At 39.2% G+C, this 25,619-nt stretch overlaps 2 long non-coding RNA genes across 3 annotated transcripts in view; one reads left to right on the top strand and one right to left on the bottom strand.

Annotated features, from left to right (window-relative positions):
* Positions 1 to 16,525: 16,525 nt before the first annotated feature.
* The window catches only part of LOC143413303 (uncharacterized), a 76,114-nt gene continuing 67,020 nt past the window's right edge, over positions 16,526 to 25,619 (bottom strand). The window contains exon 4 of the long non-coding RNA XR_013093931.1: positions 16,526 to 17,804. This is a non-coding gene — a long non-coding RNA (uncharacterized LOC143413303). The remainder of the gene's footprint in view (positions 17,805 to 25,619) is intronic.
* The window catches only part of LOC143413154 (uncharacterized), a 30,148-nt gene continuing 27,472 nt past the window's right edge, over positions 22,944 to 25,619 (top strand). For both annotated transcript variants that reach the window (XR_013093746.1, XR_013093747.1), the window contains exon 1: positions 22,944 to 22,996. This is a non-coding gene — a long non-coding RNA (uncharacterized LOC143413154). The remainder of the gene's footprint in view (positions 22,997 to 25,619) is intronic.

The raw sequence follows: 25,619 nt of genomic DNA, 5'->3' as shown, positions 1-25,619 counted from the left end.
CCTGTAAGCCGTCTCATCACCGTTGGTGATAAGACCCACCACTGTAGTGTCGTCCGCAAACTTCACAATGATGTTGGAGCTGTTAGTGGCTGTGCAGTCGTAGGTGTAGAGTGAGTACAGGAGAGGGCTCAGTACACACCCCTGTGGAGCACCAGTGTTCAGTGTGATGGGGGATGAGGTGATGCTGCCCAGTCTGACCACCTGGCGTCTGTCAGACAGGAAGCTAAGGATCCAGCTGCAGAGGGAGCTGCTCAGTCCTAGATCCTGCAGTTTCCTGTCCAGCTTCGAGGGAACGATGGTATTGAATGCTGAGCTGTAATCTACAAACAGCATTCTCACATACGTGTCTCTCTTCTCCAGGTGTGACAGGGCAGTGTGTAGTGTCAGGGCTATGGCATCATCAGTGGACCTGTTGTGGCGGTATGCAAACTGTAGAGGGTCCAGTGAGTCGGGTAGTGCAGAGCAGATGAAGTCCCTGACCAGCTTCTCGAAGCATTTGCTTACGATGGGGGTCAGGGCTACAGGTCGCCAGTCGTTCAATGAGGAGATGGTGGAGGATTTGGGTACAGGGACGATGGTGGCCATTTTGAAGCAGGCTGGGACTACAGACAGAGAGAGGGAAAGGTTGAAGATGTGTGTGAACACTCCAGCCAGCTGAGCCGCGCATGACTTGAGGACGCGGCCGGGAATCCCGTCCGGACCAGTAGCTTTGCGTGCGTTCACCTTCCTGAAGCACCTCCGAACATCCTCCTCAGACACAGTGTGCGAGTACAGTAGTTGCGTGTGCAACACCCTCAACATCTGAGTGACCACTTTTGATCGTAAGACACAGGTCACCTAATGGGAGGCAACTGTCTCCAAATAGATTGCAATTAGTCGGATTCAGTCTGCCCATGTCAGCTCAATTCATCAGTGACGTGTCTCTTTGCAATAGGGTGCTTGACTCAACTGGCCTCCTAGCTGCATTCCAGTCATATCTCTACAAACAAGAGATTTGCTGAACACCAGTGTCCTTTTTTAATTAAACTACGTTACTATTTGTAGAGAAATTATTTGTAGAGAGGTTTTGGCCACACTCTGAGTGTATGTATATAATATGAAGATCTTTTCAGATATGAGTGTCTGCGTATGTAGATAACAAATTTGACCTCTTTCAGTGGGAAACTGATCAACTGTTATTGCTGTTCGCTCACCATCTTTACACACCAAAGTTGCTTTGAAGGCAGCAACTGACTGTGAGTCATTGCAGACCTGGTCCCTGTCTTCAAAGCAACCGTCTTAAAGGAAACGAACTCAGTAGCTTATTAAAAATAGTCACCATAGTTTTGCTCTAAAGTTGCTGTTTGTCTTAGTGTGACTGTAGCATTGGCTGGTTTGAGAAACACCAGAGTCAGAAACAGCGGACAGCACTGTCCCACAAAGAGGTCAAACGTTAGTTAAAACCTCCGGGCACTCTCTTTTCATATACAATTATTCTCTGTTCTTTATAGCTATAATTCCAATATATTTCTGCCTTCATCAAGGAGAAAACCAAGGCCTGTAAATGTTAAATATAACTGTGTTATGAAAATAAAGGCATTTAAATTTTATATGGGGCGATCGTGGCTCAAGAGTTGGGAGTTCGCCTTGTAATCGGAAGGTTGCCAGTTCGAGCCCCGGCTTCGACAGTCTTGGTCGTTGTGTCCTTGGGCAAGACACTTCACCCATTGCCTACTGGTGGTGGTCAGAGGGCCTGGTGGCGCCAGTGTCCGGCAGCCTCGCCTCTGTCAGTGCGCCCCAGGGTGGCTGTGGCTACAATGTAGCTGCCATCACCAGTGTGTGAATGTGTGTGTGAATGGGTGGATGACTGGATATGTAAAGCGCTTTGGGGTCCTTAGGGACTAGTAAAGCGCTATATAAATACAGGCCATTTACCATTTTTATATGAAAAGAGAGTACCTTCAACTTTTTTGATATTTTAGATTGTACGTACCCCTAACAAAGAGCACCTAAAGTGCAAATGTTTTCCAGCAAGAGCTCCTTCTTTAAAAAAAATTGTAATTCCACTCATTAGTCTTCAGTAGAGTAACCATTTTTCTGTAGTTTATTAGCAGTACAAAATGGACTTGGCTGCAATTCACGATCAAGAATTTAAACAGAATTATGGACATTCACCCACTGAATCCTTCTGGCAACAGACACATACATTTACTGCAACTTGACTGCACTGCTTCGTTTAGTCACATTAACATTTGGTTTAGCAGGTTTGGAATTATAAAATGTATCTCCTTGGCCGAAAATATATTTTGCTCCTAAACCATATTGTCTGTAAATTTAATTGGCGCAAGTGCCACTTGCTGCCAATTTCAAACCTAAACTCTGAACAAAACAGAATAAATTTTCTGTTCGGCATAAGTTACCATAGTTACCTAGCCTTTTTAAAAGAGACGTGACAAGGAATGTCACTTCGTAATAGCCCTCTAAAGATGCGTTCAGCTGTAAAAGCTGTTGTGGAGCACATTTTGTTCAGCAAGTATAAATCTTTTGACCAATCAATTCTCTGAAAATTAGGGTCACCGTTCTCAGTATGCAAATAGGATGGTTTTAATTCAAAGCCTAAAGTCTTTGACTCCTCGAGCATCAAAAAGATATATAGAACTTAAGGTGCAACTTTATTTCTTGTGCTTTTTACTTCTATCTGGAAGCAGTTTCATTGTTACAATCCTAATATAGCCATATAATATTAAAATAGGACACCTGAGACTTCTGTATTGTACTTGTTTATCTTGTATGATTATTCTTTTTTGTTGTTGTTGCTGTTCTTTACTTGCTAGGAGACTGAAGCTGAAGGAAAACAGATCGCATGTCTTGCACAGCATAAGAAAACCACGATACAACAATATAATTTGATAGCATACAAAACTAATTAGAGCCAGATCTTCCCATGTCTTAATAACAGAGCAGTAATAATGATAAGTCTGTTAAATTACACTCTTGGTATTTTGGTCAGTTTTCTTTCCAGGCCTTAAATAGACACATACAGTGGTTTTTAATGTCATGATATACCTTACATATTGTGCAGCATTTTTCTATCAAACTCACACACCTGTGTAGGCTGCAGCTGTGTTGAGTTTACCCTTTATTATATGGTTGGCCTCTTTATGTTTTTCTACTATTACAGTTTTCTTCCATCCATTTTCCTTCATCTCTCCAGCTTAACTTCAAGGTGAGGGTAGAGGTATCCATGGGCCAGAAGCAGAGTTCATCCCAGGCAGGTCATCATTCTGTTATAGGGCTTACAAGAGAATAAGACTCACATTCACACCTACAACCACTTCTTAGAATCATCAATTTTCCTACTGCATATTCATGTTTTTTAACTGTGGGAGGAAGCTGTAGTACTCAGAAAACATTCAACTCCACATAGACCGATCCAAACCTGGATTTGGGTTTTCTTACTGTGAGGCAACAGTACTAACCCCCGCATCAGCATACTGCCCATCCCACAGTTATCGTTTCCTTTTTAAAACATGTTTTCCTTCCTATAATCCCACCCTGTCCATGTAACACATTATATGCTGCCAACATGACATTGTTTCCATTGTTTTCCATGTGATCGCCACAGTCAAGAGATTGGACCTGGCGAAAATTAATAAAATCTTGAGGGATCAACTTGCAAAGACTGCGATAAAACCATGACTACACAGAATCAGTCTGCCATCAGTTTGTGATTGAATGGGATCACTTTGGCAGCTATCCATACATTGTTAAAATCCCCGGTAAACTGGTAAAATCTGCAATTCTGTTGCCATCTACATAAACAGGAAGTCACATTAACTACTTCCATTCAGAGTACAACCAGAAACTCATAGATCTGGAGCAGAAATTCAGAAACTCAAACTCCACAAATAGCAACTCATTTGCTGCAGAATGGTGATTGAACTACAAAAATGATATGGGCACTATGCTATCTTGCTTTTATATAAGATTACAACCAGAAAACAACCAGCTGAATCAAGTCCACGATTGTAAACATAAGAGGTTGTGCAGACTTACTATTATTGATTGCAGCATGTTGGCAATCTGTGTTTATAAATTACACATAAATTATTTGCAGAGCTTCACCAACCTGTCTGAGAGTGATTGCAGTTAGTGTGAGTCATACCACAACTGTTTGGAGACAGGTAGCATCCACGGTCAATTGGTCACCCAATTGTTCCTAGTTGCAAGGAGGTTGCTGTCCTATTTTTTTTTTTATTGTAGTGTGACTGAGCCATTAGGAGGATTACAGATGGTAAACTGAGTATAATCATGTGGTGAACTTGCTTCATGGTGCTGGTGTGCTCATCTTCATCTCACTGTTACCAAATGCTCATACGTTTGATCTCCCGGAGTATCAGAACATCTGCTTGGTCTACTGTTCTCTTTCCCAGAAGTACCTACAGCACCTAAAGCAAGGCTAAATCAATAGCATGTACAGGTTAATAGCAGCAGTGTTTTTTTAAGCTGGCACATCAACTATTAATTAGCTGGTGATTAGCGTCAGCTGGAAAAAATGATTCCCAGCCTGAGGAGGCTATCGTCCTTGTGCTCTGAAAGGATAAATCAACCTGTATTAAAGAGAGTGATAGTGGTGTGTTTGTGCGTCCTTTATGGAAAAATAACAGAATGCACGAGGAGCATGGAATAACGATTTAAAATGACTGAAACACATGTTAGATGTTTTTCAACCTGTAAACACATGATCTCTGTATTCATGTTCTGGAGTTTGTTCTTTTCAGAAATGAAATAAAAGCACTTTACCCGAGGACACAATCATGGGTTTGGCATCATTTTCAGCATCATGCTGGAGCGTGAGGCAGGGAAAAGTACTGAAAAACTGGGAAAGGAAGAGGGTAGATATAGCGCTGATTCCTGGCTTTATTAAAAACCTCAAATACAAATAAATGAGAAAATAAGATGTTTGCTAAATTTCAGGGCCCAGCTCTTGTGTGAATGCAAGTGACCTGGTGCCACACAGACAGCCACCCTCCTGCCTTCACCGCATGACAGCAGGCACGTTTGATGAGTCTCCTTCCTCCCTCTGCTATCCAATTCTTCCCTCAAATGTAGTTTAAATGAATGCCCTGCAGCTAAAGACAAATTCTCTTTCTTTTTTTTTTCCTAAATGTTGTTTTCGGTCTTTTGCATTCATGTTTCAGCGGAGGATAATTGGAATGCACACCTCCATATTCAAGATCCAAAGGGGAGAAAAACAGAGAGGATATTGGATTGCAATTCAAGTGTTTATAGTGTCTGGTTCTTGTGAGTCTGTATGGTTCACTGTTTGGTATGATTACAAAGGGTTTGTGTACCCTGGAAAACAACAGGGTGCCATACCTCCAAAGGAAGAAACAGAATTGATTTGTACTGTTATTATTCTCTTAAGGTGGAGTGTCTTTGAAAGTTTACTTTACTGACTTAATTTTTGTTTCATACATTTTTGAAATTATTAGAAGACAAACTTTTAAAAAATGTATTTGTTTAAGAGTGTAGATCACGGATGAAAGCATCAAATGAAAAATAATGCCGTCTTTTAAATCACCCCCACCCACTAACACCCACCGCCCCTCCCTTAGGATCCAAACTGAAAAGCAACATCTACCCCAAATAAACAGCATCACAAAGACTGTGCAGACATGAAAGGAGATGAAACGAGGACATGTGTCAAATACAAATCATGTTCCCGGCTTTGGAAAGCAGAGTGCAGTGTAAATGGATCAGGGACCCCTCAAAAGCAATTACTGCTCTGATTCCCACAATGAAAAACAGGTGTCAAAAGATCCAAGCTTCAGAGGTCAGATTTACTATTCTGTTGCTTGATTTCGAAATGAAGCAGGTTTTAAATAAGTATATGTTCTTGATGAGGAAGATGGTTTTCGGGTTTGGTTTAGCCAGTTCACCTCCTCATCGAAAATATGGATTTCCCACAACAAAATTTGTGCTTTTAAAAAGAAACAAATACATGCTCCTTTAATGTAAACCCTTAAATCATCACGTAATGCTTCAGTTGACCTAAAAACGTACCATGAATAGATAACATACATGTGTCTTTTATTCATCGTATATTGCGTTTCATCGTTGAAACCAAAATGTCTTTGACGCACTAGTTCATCTGGCTCGCAGTCTATCGCATTTCATGGCTTCCAGCTCATTAAAATGACCAAAAAAATTACTTCAACCTTGAGGATAATTTGGTTGAAGACCTATTTGGTGGTGATTGTGTTAAAGTTTGATTAAATTCTGACCGATTTTGTAAATTGGGATAGATGGATGGATGGACAGACACTTCCTTGGACTGGATGAGCTAAAAACAGCATGAAGTGTACTTTTAAGGGCTCGCGTGCCCTTCTAGAACAGCTCTGGTGTGCTTTGGCACTGGCTAACTAGAGTCAAGTGTCTGAAACTCATAGGGCAGAAACTATTACTGACACGGTCCAGGGCTGCTCAGGGTTTTTCTACTCTTTCTCTCTCTGTCTTGCCTCTTTCCTTTCGTCAGCTTTCATGTGGAGTTTAGTTTAGACTCCACCTGCTGGTTTTCCCAATCTTCTGGCAACACACCTGTTTGCCACCAGCTCATTTCCTTCCTGTACTTTTAAAGATGAGCTCAAGCCTACACTCCTCACCAGATTTTCCTTGCACTGGTTCTGGTAAACATGCTCTCTGATGCTAGTTTCAAATCCTAGTGAAGCCTTGTTGCTAACGTCATTTTGCTCTTTACCCCTCAGTAATTCTCGGAGTTGGCTGTAGCTCACTCCTCCGCCTGTTCAGGAAAAAGACTCAAAAGACCGTTCCTGTTCAATGAATTGACACTCACCTGAGATTCTCCCAGCTCCTGACTCTCTCTGAACGCCTGCAAAATAAACCTTTTTAAAAACTGAGCACTGCGGTCTGGCTCCTGCTTCAGAGTCATTTGAAAAAGTTCCCTTTATTGGTTCTGACAATTACCTCATTTACTTTGATGATGGCGGGAGAGAGTGCTGCTGGTCCAAAATCTCACAGAGTTATGACTCGGTATCTGGTGACTGTGAAGGCCATGAAATATGAGTCACATCGTTCTTATACTCATCAAACAATTCAGAGACCCTCTGTGCCATACAGATGGCCTGGAATAGACCACACCATTACCACTGGATAAATATGATCATTCTGAACTCTTTATTAATTTGACATAAACTTGTAAACATCTGTACGTTTGTTTTTCATGCTTATTAGAGTTATTAATATAGAAGCACTTCAGAAAAGCCATTTCAACCAAAGCCAACTCCACTTTTAGGTAAGTGATCCAGATCCACGGCAGAGTCTAATGGTTTCATTTGCCATGCCTCTCCCCAAAGTAACCCGCAAATCAGCTTTGCAGTTTCTTCTTCAGACAAAAATGATCATATACCTCAGTTACATGGAGCACTAGTTGGTGTCAGGGCTACATGTAATATCAAATCAGCTGTAATGTGGCGAGGAGATTAATTCCATCATAAGTTCAGGAAATCTTCTTGCTGCTAATATTGAGCTTCAATCATGCAGGATTTTCCATCACTTTCAGTGTTGTAATTGATGATTGCCGTTTGTATACAACTTTAAACAAATCCATTTGAATATGCATTATATACAGCTGCTGCAAGACTACACATTGAATGCACAACATGACAGTTTTATGTAAGACAGACGAGACAGCTTTAGAGCCCTGACGGATGTGAGATTTGTGGCTTTGGAATCAGGCGGCTGTAATGACCAACACTCAATGTGCGCTGTTCCAGGCCACAGCTTTTGATTCCCTGTACGATCCCACATCGGCATTACATTCCCCGTGTGCAGAAGTTGTATCAAGGTCGTTTCAAATCACCCCCATCCCCATCAAAGCGACAAGTTCAAACCTGATGCATCCCCACGCTGAAGAAGACGACATAAATAAGCTCGCCTGACGAGCGAATATAAAGCTTCTGAGTGGGTGGGAGGTGGAGTGGAGGGAGAAGAAAATATTTTTCCCCCTCTTAATGGAGCCGTCAACAATCACTTTCAGCAGAGAGATGGAGTCACAAGGCGGATGGCGGTTTTGTGGTCCAAGGCAGAGGGGAAGCATCATTACCATAGAAAACATTACAGCGAACGGCGGACATCCAGGCCATCAAAGATGATCATCTCATAAATTCCATGCACTGTATAATAGACCTGTCACTCTTGAAGGCTGGAGTGAAAATAATGCCCATGGTTGATTTTTATCTTCCTCAGTGCTTCTGCTGATTACCGCTAAATAGGCCTCAGCTTGTTTGGCTAATAGTCACCGTGGATACAAAATCACAACGTGGTGAGCAGCATTTGATGGCCACTGTCCGAATCCATATGTCCCTTTCAATCTCCCATGTCTTATCGTTAAGTCAATAATATGATGAGCAATTAAAGCGAGGCTGTTGTAAACAACTACTCATCCAGTTTGATGTGCTGCGTGTCCAAGCAGGAGGGAAGATGCACCTCCAGCCACTGCTTAAATGCCAGCAGTAGGTAATCAGCCATTAGGACAGACCCTAGATGGGCAATTGTGACAGCGGATGATATGCAAATACACACCCTGACACACATCGTGGAAGTTAACGGATGCACAAATACACACACGGCCGCGTATGCATGCACACGTACGCTCACATGCACTGAATGACAATCAGATGTTATTTTAGAACAGCGCCCAAGTAAATAAAAGACAAATGCCCAAGGAAGCGAACCCTCTCCTTGTCTTAAAGGTCACAAATGATGTCTTTGTCTCTGAAAACACGGAGTCTAGACGATGTTTTGCAGAGAAAATTTCGAGCAGGAGGGTAGCATTAGGCAGTCGGTTTCACCGTTCTCGTTAATTACATGATTAAGCTCTGCTAAGGTTAAAGACCCATTCAAAGCCCTGCATTGCTAATTGGGACACAAGTGATGCTGCTGTCCAGGCTACGTCTCCTCCTTGTATTCCCTGCACACACATTCACACACACAAGCACGGCAACTAATTTAATAGGTTACATCATGTGAAGGCACAAGCCATTTTACATCTTAATTTTGTGAGCCAAGAAACACCCTGTTGTGGCACCACATTTAGTGGAAATAAGCATTTAGCTAATGCAGTTGCCCAGCAGTGTGAGCATCAGTAGAATCATTTTTACAGTTAATCACTATTTTAAGCAACTATTTCTTCTTCTTTTCAAGTTTCAAATATATATTTAATTAACAGTGACAAAAATGTGTGGCTAATCTGTGCATTAATAATACTTAAACTCTGATTTGTTATGTTAGATCATGTTGGACCATAATAATGAAGGACTGACTGTGTTTAGCCTAGAAGGCACAACCCAGGGCGTAAAATGATCGGCAAGCCGTTATTGAAGCACTTACTGCCACTCATTATGGGACAGTTTTGACATTTGGAGAAACCAGCAGCCAAAACTTCCTCGAGTTGTGTTGCCAAGCAACTGCTGGAAATATTCTTGGACCCTAAACCATGCCCCCTGCAAACAAGATACTACATATTAATTAGTACGCTTTAAAGGTGCTGGTAGATTTTGTTACCTTCTGTCAGTTTGACAGTCGCTGTGATTATCAGGTCTCACCCTGCTCCGATGCTACGCTCAGATAAACGCTGGCTGTAGCTTCATATTTTCTAGATTGTTATTGATCTTCTAATCTAAGTGAATAACTGTTGTTACCAAAAATGTCAAGCAATTTTTTTACTATGTTGTTTTGAGAAACAAATTAATGTAGGCTAATTAGTTAGTTTTTAGTATTTGAAAATGTTTGGTTTTAATTTTGATGTTAATTTCAACATTAGCCGAATGAATTATTATTACAATGTGGTCCATTTTAAGTGGTAAATTAAAAAAAAAAACATTACAATACATTTGAGCTTATCTACCAATCAGGCTTCATAAGCAATTCCACAATTCCGTTGTACATGTACAATGACAATAAAGGGCTATTCTATTCTCTTCTATACTTTTGTAGTTAATTTTTTACCTTTTTATAAAGTCTCATTAATAGTTTTATTTTAACTCAAATGGTTTTTTCCCTATCTAGTTTCAGTTTTTAGTTAAGCTTCAGTTGGCTATAATAACCTTGGAGGTACAAAGTAACAAAACCTTTACAGCAATGTCTATTCTTCCCAACCATGACTACCTTCACCACTACTAGAACCTTAGCAGAAACATTATGAACATGGGTAAATTCTGGAAAAGGGCATTTCCAAGCATTTCCGGAGACATACGCATCAGCAATTCATAATAAAGCAAACTGCTGAAATTGAAACTGAGGAAACTTTTACTGCTGTGCTCCTTGCAAAGATCCCACCAAGATAACAAAACACTTGTAGAAATCTCTATTTAATTGTTACAAAAGACCACTTGTGTATTTGACAACACACTGTTCTTTTTACAAATAAAACCAAGTCGAAAAGTGCACAGTGCTTTGGTGGGGGGGAAAAGACTTGAAGCTCCCGTGAAGCATGGTGGAGGGAGCATCATGGTTTCAGGCTGTTAACTGGAGGAATAATAAATTCAAAATTGTACAGAGAACTCTTATAGATGACATTTAGGGCAGCAACTCATTGCCTAAGCTCAGGGGAGACAATGACCCAAAGTTTACACGTAAATCAACAACAGAATTACTAAAACAGAGCAAAATTCATGACATGACATGACCTCAACCCAACTGAAATGCTTTGGCATTACCCTAAAGAAGGCTGTTTTGTAAAGATGCAATTGAAATAATGATGACACGAACTAAATAAAGGAACAAGCCAAAATTGCTCAAATATAAATGAGTCATATAATCAAAAAGATACTTCAACTTTACGTTTGTTTTTATTTGATATTTTATCCTTTCAAGACTTTCAACATACATCAGGGCATCATGATACTTTTGTAAGAAAATAACTCTGCTGAGATGCAGAAATGTCAAACACAGATGAAAGACTGCTGGGAGTAGGCGTACAAGTGGGAGCTAGCTAGCTATGCACAGTCTCCCAGGACAGGATCGTAATGAGCACCATGAAAGGCCATTGTGGACAGCAGAGCTAGCAGCTAGCTGTGCAGGGTAGAGACCCTCTGCAACACATGGCAATTTATGAGCATTTCATTAAAATGGTGAAAGGGGAAAAAATAAATCATGATAGTTGTTAGTTAATGAGTAACAAACGTGAGCTTTAGCCCACCTTCCCTCCTGCTTTTGCTGCTTCAGTTAAGCCCTCGGCCGAGACAAATAAACTTACTTCTATAAATGGAGCAGAAAGCATTGAGACGGGTAGACGAATAGGGCACACACTCACACGGTTTGGGAATCCACTTTTATTTCTGGCCGTGTGGAAATAGGCCCCCTTGCTTACCTCTCTCCCTTTTGCTTTCCCTTCTCTTTCAGGCGAACCGAGAGATGGTGATCTTTTCAAAGGTCATTTGAACCATTTGTCTTATCTCAGAGTTTCTTCACTGAGATGGAAAGCACAACAGAGAAACTTTGCCTCAGGCTTTGGCTTTGTACATTTCATAACCAGCCAACAAGAGAACAGGCGGAAAAAATTCTCTTTATAGTAATATCTTCCTCTGTTATTAAATTATGATGCACTAAATATGTCCACATTGATTTTTATTTTCATCAACATGCAATCGGCAAAAGGAAGGTCGTAAACAGTACTGTAAAATTCCTTTGAATAATTAATGCAGACCCCTGCTGCTTGACTACATACTTCGACCTGAGTTTGAATCTGGGTTTTGCTATGCTGCCACGACTTGCCCTTTTCATTTCTGCTGTTGTGTCTGTAAACACTAACAGGCCTCAGAGAACGACCCGAATGCCTGTTCACTTAATAAAAATAAGTGAAATATTGTTGTGGACCACCGCTGCTGCCAGCGTCCTACTGAGAGGACTACTGCGACTGTGCTTGAGTATTTACCTGCTATTATGACAAACGAGGGCTGATTATTACCCAGGGTGCACTAGGGACAGCAGTTATTACCGTAACTTCCTGTTTCAGCTGCAGTTAGCTGCTTGTCCTCCGTGTTATTCACAAAACACCTGTGCTTGGTGCCTCAGGCTTTGGCAAAGAAAGATGAAAAAATTAATATTTATAAAGAAGAACAGCTTTAGACTAATCACCAGAACAAAGTGAGCTACATCTTATAATAACTTGGAGGGCATAAAAAGTATTTTACAAAGCTAATATAAAAAAGAAAAGAGCCCATCTACATCATCAAATGATGTTTAATTTCTCAAAGCAGGCATGGTCACAATGTTGTCAGGTTTTGCAGCTGGAGTAAAACACAAACAGCTTCAGCAAATGCAAATAGTGATTAACTAATGGCATAGCCACAATAGAGTAAAATACAACAACCTTCCTGTGACTAACAACCAGTGGTTTCCTGGTGATTGCATTCGGGTTTTGTTGCTGCTGATAACCTATTTGCTGAAACTGCCCAGAATTTGAGGATGCAACACCCTCAGCTACGCAGGCTCAGATTGACTTCAGGTACTTTGAGAAAGTGATTGCCTTCCTATAAATTAGACAAATTGAGGAAGGCAGACAGTTTGCCAACACGTCAAAGTAGTTAATGGGACTTTCTGCCTATTATGAATTTCTAAAGTATTCAGAGTAGACTGCAACAGATTTTGGAACAGAAAGCAGCAGATATGCAGTTTTTACTGATTTATCACACCAAATTGTTGTATTGTCACAAACACTTTCCATGTAATTGCCAACTTCACAATCAGTCACAAACTGATAGCAGGCTGACTCTGTCTCATTGCCATTTTATCACCATCTTGACGCACCAAAGTTGCAATTGATTGCAGACAGTTGCAAACCTGCTCCTCATGTCAAAAATATAATAATAATAATAACAATAACAATAATAATTACCTGCCAACTTTGTTAACTGAAAAAAGAAGCTATGTGCAAAGCAATCTGCATTTCTTCAAGGGGCCACTGGTGCATGCTTCCAAATGCAAAGCCTGTGTTAAGAAGCCCAACTTTGGGTATAAAATCTGCTGGACCTCACTAATTGTAGTCACTAAACAGTGTGTCCTGAATGTGTTTGTGGTGTTGGTACCTTTTGATGCATTTTTAATGGAACTATACAAGGTGGGAAAGTCTAGTATTTTGTGATTTCTTTTTTCTTGGCACTAATTAGAGGGCCCGGTGGCGCCAGTGTCCGGCTGCCTCGCCTCTGTCAGTGCGCCCCAGGGTGGCTGTGGCTACAATGTAGCTTGCCATCACCAGTGTGTGAATGTGTGTGTGAATGGGTGGATGACTGGAAAGCGCTATACAAATACAGGCCATTTACCATAATTAGGATGTACCTGTTTGTCTATGAGATACAGTTTATCAATGCAGCGTGCCAAAAAATTAAAAGCTAGCTTTAGCTTTTAACTTAAGTTTCAATCATTTCTGCAAATACCTTGTCTCCATAAAAAAAGGCATATGACATCCTTAACAATAGCTCATTACTGCTAATTCATGATGTGGAGTCTGATGTCCCAGTACCTACATCCATCCTTTATGTTCAGTCTATGGACCCTTTTACTTCTGAAGTCCATCATGTTTCCACATCATGTCTACAGCTGCTACTGAGCCATTTCTGATGACAGATAAACGTCTTCAGATTGAAGCAGCTGTGATTTACATAGAGCAGGTTATACTGTAGACTAATCAGCAGAGGTGGGACCAAGTCATTGTTTTGCAAGTCTCAAGTAAGTCTCAAGTCTTTATCCTCAAGTCTCAAGTCAAGTCTCAAGTAATGTCAGGCAAGTCAGAGTCGAGTCTCAAGTCACTGGTGTATAAGTCCGAGTCAAGTCACAAGTCTGAAACTTTGAATTTCAAGTCCTTTCGAGTCTTTAAAAAAAACAAACGAAAAAATAATGTTGCAGTTATATGCTAAATGTAAATATTAGACCATGTAATTTTAAAATCTGTGTTTTTCTCAACACATACAAAATAGTGAACTTAGAAAATATACACAAATTGTGAAATTGCACCTCTTTAAAATGCAGCTCAATTAAACCTAGCTCCAAGAATAATTTTCACCGACAGTTCTGAGATAAGCTGCATGTTATTCTTGGATGCGGTTGTAGGACCAGCTTTAAAATCGCATGACAAAAATATCATACACATTAAAAAAAACTGTATCACCAACGTAGCCTGGACAACATTTGCTAGTTAGATGAAGTCAGCTATCTCATCTTAGCATATTTATATGCATATTTATAATTATACGGTTCTTGGAGTGAGTGCATACACTCATGAAGTTTAGTAACTTCCGGTCACTGCAACAAGCCCAGGTACAGTTTACCGACGGATGGGTACAGGACCTTGAAATGCACCGTGTAGAACGAAAGACCATCGTACGTATCATAAGTTTACCAGTCTCACAAATCGTCTTCATAAATACACATTCGTTAACCGTTTATTAATATAACCTTTGAGCTCAACGGTAATTAATTAGTAGTGGAAATAATTTCTGGTAGCATCACAGAAATGTAGCAGTGACAATAATATTGTATGCTGTAATCGTACTGGGCAATTAGTGATACAAAAAACCTGTTTTATCCTGTGAATAAAAGTATATGTTTTTGTCAGTTTACCATAATAACAGAAGCGAAACGCAATATTGTGTCAGGATAATTTACTATTTATGCACAATAAATAAAGGAGCATAGCGCGACAATTTCTGTTCAGCACCAGACTTGCTTGTAACCTATATCACCAATTATGTTAAGAAAAATGACGCATTAACTACAACAGCAGACTGACCTTTGTGTAAATGCTTGGAGCAGACTAACCTGTGAGCTGGAGTGTTCTGGGACGTTATATTTGGTCTTTGAATGGCTGCAATCCAGTCGCCTCTTTGTTACTTCGGAAACATGGCTCGAACAATTTCTCTTCCACGACGTAATCCGATAACAACCGATCTCTTTACCCGTCGGCTTCCCGTGGCTGTCATGCGACCGGCTATTGCAGTTAATAATACAACAGCTTCTTGACATTTTTGTGTTTCTTTTTATCGCTGTGTGACTGATTTTAATTGAAAGCCTGCGTGCGCTAGTACCGCTTGCCACGAGTTCCCAGAATCCTTTGCGGTTCTACCCGTGAATGACGTCACATTTTCAATCTCTATATAATATGCATGTTAAATTTTATATTTGGGGTAAAATATCAAGTCTTTTCAAGTAAACCGGTTCAAGTCCAATTCAAGTCCCAAGTCATTGGTGTAAAAGTCCAAGTCAAGTCACAAGTCTTAGAACATTTTTTCAAGTCAAGTCTAAAGTCATAAAATTAATGACTCGAGTCTGACTCGAGTCCAAGTCATGTGACTCGAGTCCACACCTCTGCTAATCAGAAGGTGGTTGGTTCCCAGTTCTTCCCTTCCAAGCATCAAAATGTCCTTGGGCAAAACTGACTGAACATCAAAAGTGTCCTCAAGTGTGATACTCAAATAGTGAGAGCGCTGTGTGCATGTAATAAAAGCACTGTATGAATTAGACAGTGTCGCCTGAAGTGGGAAGTGCTTTTAAGGATCAATACTCATATAGAAGAGGAATAGAATAATTTAAAAAATAAACTCAGAATAGGTATTTGGAATTTTTATAAGCCTTACATGTGTCTTATACCAGTGGTCCCCAACCTTTTTTGCGCCTCGGACTGGTTTATGTCCGACAATGTTTTCAGCCTTTAAGGTGTCGCGGATAAACACAACAAAATAAAACCAGTACCGGTTAAAAATAAATAAATAAATAAATTATCCATGATACACAGGAAAAGACCCAGGGAAAATGAGTTAACGCTAAAAACAATAAAAATCCTGAAAACTATAAATTTCACATCCGAGCCTCAAGTTTTGTGGCCCGGTACCAAACAACTCACGGACCGGTACTGGTCGGTGGCCCGAGGGTTGGGGACCGCTGTCTTATACCATAGCAGGGGCGCCTCCAGAATTTTTTCATGGGGTGGCCATATGGAGGCCACTAAAAATATTGGGATGGCACACCAGGTTGTTGTTGTCAAATCTGGGTTACTTGAAAAACATGATAAAAAGAGAGAAGGAAAAGAATTATGTGCCAAGTTAATTTCCTGCTATTAAAGTTGATATCACTGAAAATATGTACATATGGAAAACAAATAAGATTTTGAAATACATAATAGTCTGTTTTAAGGACGAAGAAATAACAACTTAATATTTCAACTCATTGTAGGGTCTCTCTTTCTCTCTTTTGTGCTCACGTTTATCAGAGTTTTTGTGAAAATAGCATAGTCTTTCCAACCCCTGGCGCCCCTGTGCCATAGGTACCATATCTTTTTCATACGGTATAAAATTAAACAGATACAAACTCTACATATTTTATGACATACATGTTTTATGAGAAAAATTGCAACCACTTTCATAAGTTAATCATGGTCGGAGGACTATAGGTGGTATAAGACATACAACACTTATAAATATTTAGCATAAGTTTTTTTCTGTTTCTAGAACCACACTATACAAATGGAGTCATTTTATAAGTGCAGTGCGGTTAGTTTACATGCATCATTCTGCACAGTGAAGGTCAAGTGAAGTAAAAGAACAAAAGATAAAGAGACATGTTAAGTGTGTGGGGGCTTTGAATGATTAACTCATTAATTTTAGGCCGCTTGCTTTATTCATTCAGCTACTAATCTGCATGTAAAGTAAAAACATTGCATCATAAACAACAACGCCTATATAATGCTTGATAAGAGTGAATGCACACGCTTTTATCATTACTAAACAGCACAACGGGAAGGTGAAAACGGATACAGAAGTTGTGGGTGGGTGGGTGAGTCGGTGTGCACTGGTCAGTCGAATCAGATTTCAGGACTCAGTTAAGCAGGTCATAATGACAAAATGGCTTCAATTAACCTGCTGCTCTCCGGCCAATGACATTTAGGCTCACGCGCGACCTGAATCGAAACTAGCCTCCCCCTCTGCCCTCAGAAGTGTTTTTACTTGTAATTGCCACCTAAGCATGAACAGGAGCCTGAGAGCGAAAGGAGCACTGGTGCACCGAGGGCACTTTATCAGATGCCAAGAGTGTGTTTGCTGCATGTTTATGCGCATGCTGTTGTGCACATGCTCCCCATCCACACTACCCACCTCACATGAAGCTGCCCACAGTGTTTCTGGCAGACTTTACTGCTCTCACAGCAGCTCCAAAAACTGAAATATTCATCTTTAATGAGATGTTTACAGCAGCTGATTTATTTTGATAGTCTTAGGCCTGCTGTTAAGAATATTCATATTCACGGCTGAAGCTATGTTATGGAAAAAGAACATTTATACAAGTCTATCTGTTATACCCAGACACACTGCCTCCTGTTTTTCTCTGTGATTTTGGCTGCTAGTGCCACCAAGTGGTCCGATTGTCAGGGCTTCAGGACGATAACAATTCTGCAGTCTCCTCTCTGTCCTTTTCTCCTCGGTCTGCTTGGTCTATGTCCTGGACTGATTCACCATAAAGGGTAAAAATATCATTTTTTTCTAAAACAAAATGTTCAAGACAGCTCAGTGGCAGACATCTACAGTACATCCACATTACAAACCAGGGATACAAGTGTATGTGTGTCAGGTGGCTCAAAATGACTTTTAAGGCTCGTGATAGATGTGTTTTTGATTGTTGAGTAGCTTCTAGATTGAAGAGCAGTCCACCAGCATCACCTGCACACTTCCTCTCACTCTTTCTTCCACCTCTTGGGACGGTGAGCTGTGAGTGATATACGAGACAGCCTAAGAGAGATGAGAAGGGTCTGCCATTCCCTGCCAAGAGGGGACGTGGCAAGGCAAGAGGTTACACACATGGAAATGTCATTTTCCGCAATTCACACTCTCCCTGTTTTCTCTGAGATCAGGATGAGAAATGCGACTTATGAAAAATGTCTCCCATTACACGTTTGACCCAGCTGATCTTTGCCGCTGACCCCCACATCTTATAAGAGTTACAGCATCGCAGTGTCTTGACCTTTTTCACCTTCCACACATACAGCCTTGCACTCACCGCCCCTCTTACATGTGCCTTTAAGTTAGTAGTGACTGTCTTATAGTTGCCAAGAGCACTGGTGAGTACATGCGTGATAGCCCTTTTCTAAATCAGTGTTAATGGATCTGCTTTACACCAAAGGACACGAAATTAATCCGGCAATAATAACCACCATGGAATCCTTACCAGGTACGGTACATCAGCTGAACCCTGACATATGCAGATGAAATAATTACTGCTGGAACTGCATGCTTACCACCGCTGGGGAAAGTTACCGTAAAAAGTAATTAGTAACAGTAATTTACTTTCCTGCACAGACTTATTTTGGAGAAGCTTAAAGGTGTTTAATAAGACACTTACTGCAATGATATGGCTTGTACACCCACATGCATACAAGAGAGTTACTGCGCCCACTTTAGCCTTTTTTTTTCTCCAACATACACCTTACATAGAAAAAGGAGTCACACCTTATATTTTGAGTTTCCGTACATGAAATTTCTTTATGCACTTACACTCAAAAATGTCTTCTAATGTGGTATTTCACACCATTTCTTTTAATGCAATCTGAAATTTAGGTGTGGTAGAAAATAATAACTTCTTAACATTGTACAATTTTAATCTCTTTGCACATTTTTCGTCATTTTTGTGAAACTAAACGTAACATTTTTTTTTATAATGGAGAAGGTTTTGTTTGTTGGTTGCTTTTCATTCCACGTTGTTTTTGCTTTTGTTACTTCATTGCTCTTTGATCCAATTGCATGGGATGGCAGAAAACTATTTATGCAATAGAGTCAGAAAGCCAAAAATAAAATAAAAAATATGAATATTAAAAATTTAGAGTACAGGGGAATAAACAACGATAATAGAAATTATTTTTAAAAAGTTATCAACGATCATTAATAAATTACAAGAATTGAAATTAGTAGCTGATATATTATCTCCACGTTATGCCTGGCAACAATTTACAACCTTTACTGCACAATTTATTTCGAGCATGCCAGAAAAAATACAACTAAATAAGGCCGTATGAGCCTTGAATAAAATACTTTGAGTAAAGAAAAATGTTTTCCTATCTTTGATAAAGTCTGACCTGTCTATAAGAAAAGGAAGCTTTGGTACTTTGAGCCAACATTCCGTAAAATAGAGGCCTGAAAATAAAAGACTTTCCAATAACAGAATATATATTTTTCCCACACAACTCAGCTATTAATTTGGTTTTTATTTATATTTCAACATAGCTGTTTAAATATATGTTGGCTTTACAGAAGCCAACAGTGTTTAAGGAAAATATGAAACAGCATCGCTTTAATAATCTGAGAAATGTTTTCCATCTTGTCCTGCCCTTGGAGTCAGTCTGCTGCTAAAGTGCCTGCCTGCATGCATGCAGCAACATACATTGTGGGTGGGATTTCTGACTTTCAACACCGAGACCAAGTCCGACTTTGAGAGAGCTGGCATAAGCTTTTTATATCGCACACCTACTGAAGCCTACTGCTTTTTGAAAACACAGAAACATGATAACATCTGCCTCTTCTATGAAAACATATTTCCTTGATAGGGGTACAGTTACCGTGATTTACTGCGATGCATTTAAAGCACCATAGTTAGTTTGAATATGTAAAAGCCATAAATATTTAATATAAAAATAAATATGCACAAACTTTTTTTTTGATCATGTGAATGACCCACCAGGAAAGATTCATAAATAGGTTCAGGTTTGTTTCTCCAGTTGGTAAGTTTAGGTTTTTTTGTTTTAAACCACTTTTCTGTTATTGCTGTTTACACCATAAGAGGTTTTGATCTTTGCCTTACACTAATGAGTTTTATAATAATAACCATGGTTATTATTATAAAACTTGTAAAATGATTAATAACTTCTCCTTGATTCAAGCCGGCGGTGAACCTGTTGATTTAGCTGTCTAAAGATAAAATGAATCCCTTTATAATTTCCTAATAGCTTCATATTATGACAAAAACATGTCTAAGGTTGGAGAAAAAAAGTCTTTACCTGTGTTTATTTGTTTTTTATTTTTTACAGCTTCCATATTGTGGTTAATAATCAGAGGAGAATAGATCTGCATCAATGAAGGTAAAAAAAAAAATTAACATAAAAATCTAATAATGTTATAAAAAAAAAAGCAAGTGCGTTCCCAAAATGCCAAATCATCATTAAATAAAATTCTTTTAGGTCAAATTTTTGCATTAGATGTCTCATGATCAATCGGACCATTCAGAAATAATGATCACCAATGAAAAAAAAATGTTGTTTTATTTGTTTAATAAACAATAATATATTTGAGTATCATATTCAAAGCCCTGGTGTTCAATGAATGTGAGTTGTAACTTTAATGTAATTAGTAATTTTAGTACAATTACATTTTACAGTACTGTGTTACTGAATAATACAATGTGATTACAGTAATGCGTTACTTTGTCACATGTTACACCGAACATTGGATGTACCCCTGCTTCCTTAGTATCCAGGTATAAATATTTTTTGTTTGGGTCTGTTATGCATTAGCCAAAATTAACATCCTAACTGATAACAGAGGGAAAAATACATCCAGCTCGCAACCCAGTGTGGCTAAAAAGACTTGGAGTAGTTTATCAGCTCTATTTTTTTATCAGCTCTTTCACACCTAAATAAGTATAAAAAAAGGGGGGTGATGGTAAAAAATAAATAAATAATTCGGACCAAAGACTAACAGTGGATGTTAGATTTCATATGTAAATTATTAACAAAGGCCCAGACATGTCTTACTGAGTCTTAGTACTGTAGCTAAATGCTACATATTAAATGCAATTTTTTTCTAGAGCCCATCACAGAGGTGTTGCTTTGACATGTAGTATTATCCAATAAACCACAGCAGCCACAAAAGGACCATACAGGTTTATGGAGCCTTAAATTCGCCCTCTTCAATCTAAGGGTATTAACATTTGCATCCACTTCTAACTTTATGACGTGCATGGCTTTATAAGTTGGGATTTTTTCTTATTTGTAATCAGGTCCTAATCATACTTGAATGTGTGTGTGTGTGTGTGTGTGTGTGTGTGTGTGTGTGTGTGTGTGTGTGTGTGTGTGTGCATGTGTGCCAACTGACTTTAATCAAAATCAATGTGAATCGATGCTATTTTGCACATTAATATCACCCGTGATATGAGATGAAAACATGCTTTACAGAGACAGCCAATAAATAAGACAGGAACTGTTTTACATATTTAAAATATTAGTCAGTGTTTATAAGAGGCACGCCGCTATTAGTAGAGACGGAGGCAGCATTCATACTGAGAAATCAAGGATGCAACGTTGTTGTTACACATTTATGCAAAACAAATCTGATCACAAGTAACCTCCGGGCAATGATACAAAAGAAACTGTGTTGCAAGAGGAAGCAAGCAAATATTTGATCACACTTAAGAAGACTGTCTGTGTGTCATTCTTTTCATCCACACCCAACTTTGCAGTGTGCTAACAATGTCCATCCTTAAAATCTATCGTTCTAACTGAAAAAGATTGCAGATGTCATGCTCATTGCAGAACGGAAGGCAAGAAAAATGATTTAACCGTCATTACAGTTGGACTGATAAAGCATCATTATATTGTTCAGCATTCATGGTGAAAACACATTAAACAGAAGGTAGCCTTCAAAAGTTATCTTAGTTGGAAAATGGGGAACCAATGAAGAGTAAAAAAATCTGAAGAATCCATCATCTTTAAGTTGAATGGCAGTCTTCTATCATGTTTTTTTAAACCACCAAGGTGTGTCATTTACCCTAGATCTGGCTAAATCACACAACTTAACATGCCTCATTACGTTTTACAGTGGAATTGTTATTTAAATTATCTTTTGCAATTCAAATCTACAATCTAGAACCCCAGAGAGATAATAACATCCCCCATGGATGTTATTAAATATATTACTTGCCAATCCAAAGATGAGTCCTGAGGCACAGCCCCTACAACTCAAAGACTTTAAGGTTATAATGAGCGGCTGCTGTCACATTTCCCTTCCTATTATATCACTTGAAAAGATTATGCTTATTTCCTGTCGTGTGTTTCGAGTCAAGATGGGTCAGGGTGACCCTGCTTTTCTAACATTTTCTAACAATCCAGTTTGGTCAGATTCTCTCAGTAAATATCTAATTAAAATATGTTTCAAATGATTTCATTTTATGGCAGCACGGTGGCACGGTGGTTAGCACTGTTGCCGCACAGCAAGAAGGTCCTGAGTTCAATTCCAACATCAGGCCGGGGTCTTTCTGTGTGGAGTTTGCATGTTCTCCCCGTGTTTGCGTGGGTTCCCTCCGGGTACTCCGGCTTCCTCCCACCGTCCAAAGACATGCACTTAGTGGGGATAGGTTAATTGGATAACCCAAATTGTCACTAGGTGTGAATGTGCGAATGAAAGTGAGTGCGAATGGTTGTCTGTCCCTGTATGTTGGCCCTGCGACAGACTGGCGACCTGTCCAGGGTGTACCCCGCCTCTCGCCCTATGACAGCTGGGATAGGCTCCAGCGCCCCCCGCGACCCTGAAAAAGGATAAGCGGAAGCGAATGGATGGATGATTTCATTTTAATAATTCAGTCAAGATAAGAGATTTTTAAAAAGCTGGAATCATATTTCAATCAACAGGAAAGGGTATCCTGTAAAAAGGCTAAGGGGAATTTAACATGGAAGAAAATGGCTGGATAGGTGGAATTAAAAAATGCATTTAATTGCTAGGTATTATTAGCATCAAGTATGTGTTATATTAGTATCATAGTAATATAACATGTTAGACAGTGACAGTAGTGGGAGCATTTGTGGCGATGTTATTATATTTGATTCATTACCAGTGATGGTTTAAAGAGGTTGATTCGGTTTGCTGTTTGCTATCAGTTGACATTTAACTGTTCTCTGAATGTTTGCTTGCCTTGGAGACTGTTAATGTCAACGTGTGGTTTGCTTCCACCAAAAGATGAGAAATACACGGTAACTGTAAGACTACATTCAGAAACTGCACAGAGGTTTTTAAATTTAGAAGTTATCTAAAATCTGTAGCTTTCACTTTTAGGACTGGACTTGCAGTGTAACCTACTTGTTAAGTGACGATGCATCCACTCTGTTTTCAGGTCCAAGTATCTTTTGCTGTAATTAACGAGCTGCAATGCTTTGTATCTTCTTTTATATTGCGCGTAATTCCAACCATAAACAATGATATTAATGATTAGCCCATTTTCTGCATCTTCTTCCTATAATATTATGAACTGTTATTGAGAACAACTCTCATTCTACACCTTCCTTGTCCTAATGTGTTTATATTAGGCCAACCATAGCTCTGTAGCTAGCCACCAGGTACCACATATACATCAGCTAGGCCAGATTCATAAACCTTCAAAACATCATTGCTACTTTGTTTTTATTTTTTGTGTAAGTCCAAAATTATAGCAATTTGTTGGTTTTTGTTTTTGAAAAATACTTTAGTCAGAGCATGATATATCATGATTAGATGGAACCTAGCTTTCTAACTTTCTGCAAACTATTCACTTATAGATTTATTTATTTATTTTATTTTTTTTGTGGATGTCTGGATGTTAAATGTGGTGCTGAAAAAAATTGGATCATTTTTTGCTATCAGTAATGCTTGGAGATTGTTTGATTTTGGGAAGTGAAGAAGTGTTCGAACCCAGAAATGACGACTGAATTAACAAGCTAGTAGGTACACCTAGGCAAAGTTAAGGTTAGCTGTTTGCTGCTAATTACTGTGGCCACTGTTAAGCTAGCTATTACTGAGATGAATACTCCTCCGAAACCATAGCTCAAAAATATGGCAGTGGTCAATATGGAGCTGTAAGGTGCATAAAAAAAACACAAACCATATATATATATATATATATATATATATATATGAATATGAATTTATTTATAGTAAATGTGTTTAATAGTTTCTAGTTTTTAATTGTTTTGGTCAAAGACAAATTTTATAGAAGATAATCAATGAGTCAACCGATAGCTTCAGATACTCGAACCTGCACCTGATATATGGAAATGCCCCTCAAAAGATACAAAATAATGATATCTTAAAAAATAAAACCTTGGATGTCATTTACTTTGCACATATGTTGATTAAAAGGCTGAGGATTACAAGTTCCTTAATCCCCAGCCTGCAGAGTACTTGACCTGCATCAAACACCAGTCTTGTTTCTTGCTGTTCCCTTATTATCACAGCCAGCTTGCCTTTTCCAAATGGCTTCTCTCCATTTCATTTCATTTCCTCTTCTTTTTTACTCTATCAGTACCTGTCTTCAAATATCCACCTTGCATAACATTGCAACAGCACTTCAACTCTACAGGTTCATTCTCATAAGTAACTTAACTTATTCTTTTGCCCAGACTGATTTATGGACAGTAATATATAAAATAGGACGTTTAAATCGCTGAAATAGCAACCGATCAGTTGTGACGCGTGTGTGGGTTGGGACCTACAAAATTCATGTGACCACAAATTGGTCGTTCTAAAGGGTCTTTTAGGTAATATAAGCAGATGTCCAAAGGGTGTGAATGAAGAAGGACACTATTGGAGTAAATGAAGTAGAAGGGATATTGATCAATCTGGAAGTTACATTTTTAAAAAAGAACATTTTTTAGAATATTTTGTACTGTAATTTGATTTTATGATTAATTTTAAACAAGTTAAAAGTGAATGCGTCTTGATAGAGGGTGAACTGATGGTCTGGTGGTTAGCACAGGTTCCTGATTTTGAACCTGCTGACCTTCTGTGACATATATGTGTAGAGTTTGCATGCACTGCTCTGCTAGAAGCAGCCATAAGAAGATGGGTACACTGTGATCACAAAGGAATGGTTATTGTTAGATTTGTATTGTTGATTGTCATTTATGCTTAGAAATATTTATTTATATATGCTTAGAGTTTTGTAATTAGTTGTAGATTGGTAGAGGTTTTGATACTTGATAGTCTGCAAACTTTGTGTGTATTAGACAGCACTTTGGGAGCATGAGAGGTCATACCGTGTCTTATTGTTTTATGGTAGGATTAACGTAGTTGCGTCTGTTCTGGTCTAAGTGCTCTTTGTTTAGATGAACTGCAGGACTTCCTCACCGTGTTATCTAGGATGAACCATCTAGGGTGAGGGGGAGGCTACCCTCTTCCTGACCAAGGATGTTTGACCCTTTGATCAGCAGTCCACACACACACACACACACACACACACACACACACACACACACACACACACACACACACACACACACACACACAGGCAAGGTACTCTTTGTGTGTATGTAGACGTCATATGTTAATGAACTTATGCATATTCATGTAACCTCAATAAAAGAACAGTGGTACGGGAGAACGGACGAGAGCAACTGGGGTCAAGCGAAGGAACGGCGTCTGTCCGGTTCTCTCCCGTGCACGAGGAACATGAAGAAGCTTGCCTACTTGTGTCTTGCTTTGCAGTGTAATTATATTGTCTTCAACATTCCAGCGGATGGGTTCAAGCTACAAACCTATCAGTTATATTCATCGACAGTACTCAGGTAGGCTGTGGTATTGAAATTATGCTCGTTTGGTACTAAAGAGTCCACAGTATGGCAA

The sequence above is a fragment of the Maylandia zebra genome, linkage group LG17 (genome assembly GCF_041146795.1).
Source record: "Maylandia zebra isolate NMK-2024a linkage group LG17, Mzebra_GT3a, whole genome shotgun sequence".
Taxonomy (NCBI): domain Eukaryota; kingdom Metazoa; phylum Chordata; class Actinopteri; order Cichliformes; family Cichlidae; genus Maylandia; species Maylandia zebra.
Note: the sequence above shows the minus strand (reverse complement) of the source record. Positions and strands in the feature narration are given on the sequence as shown.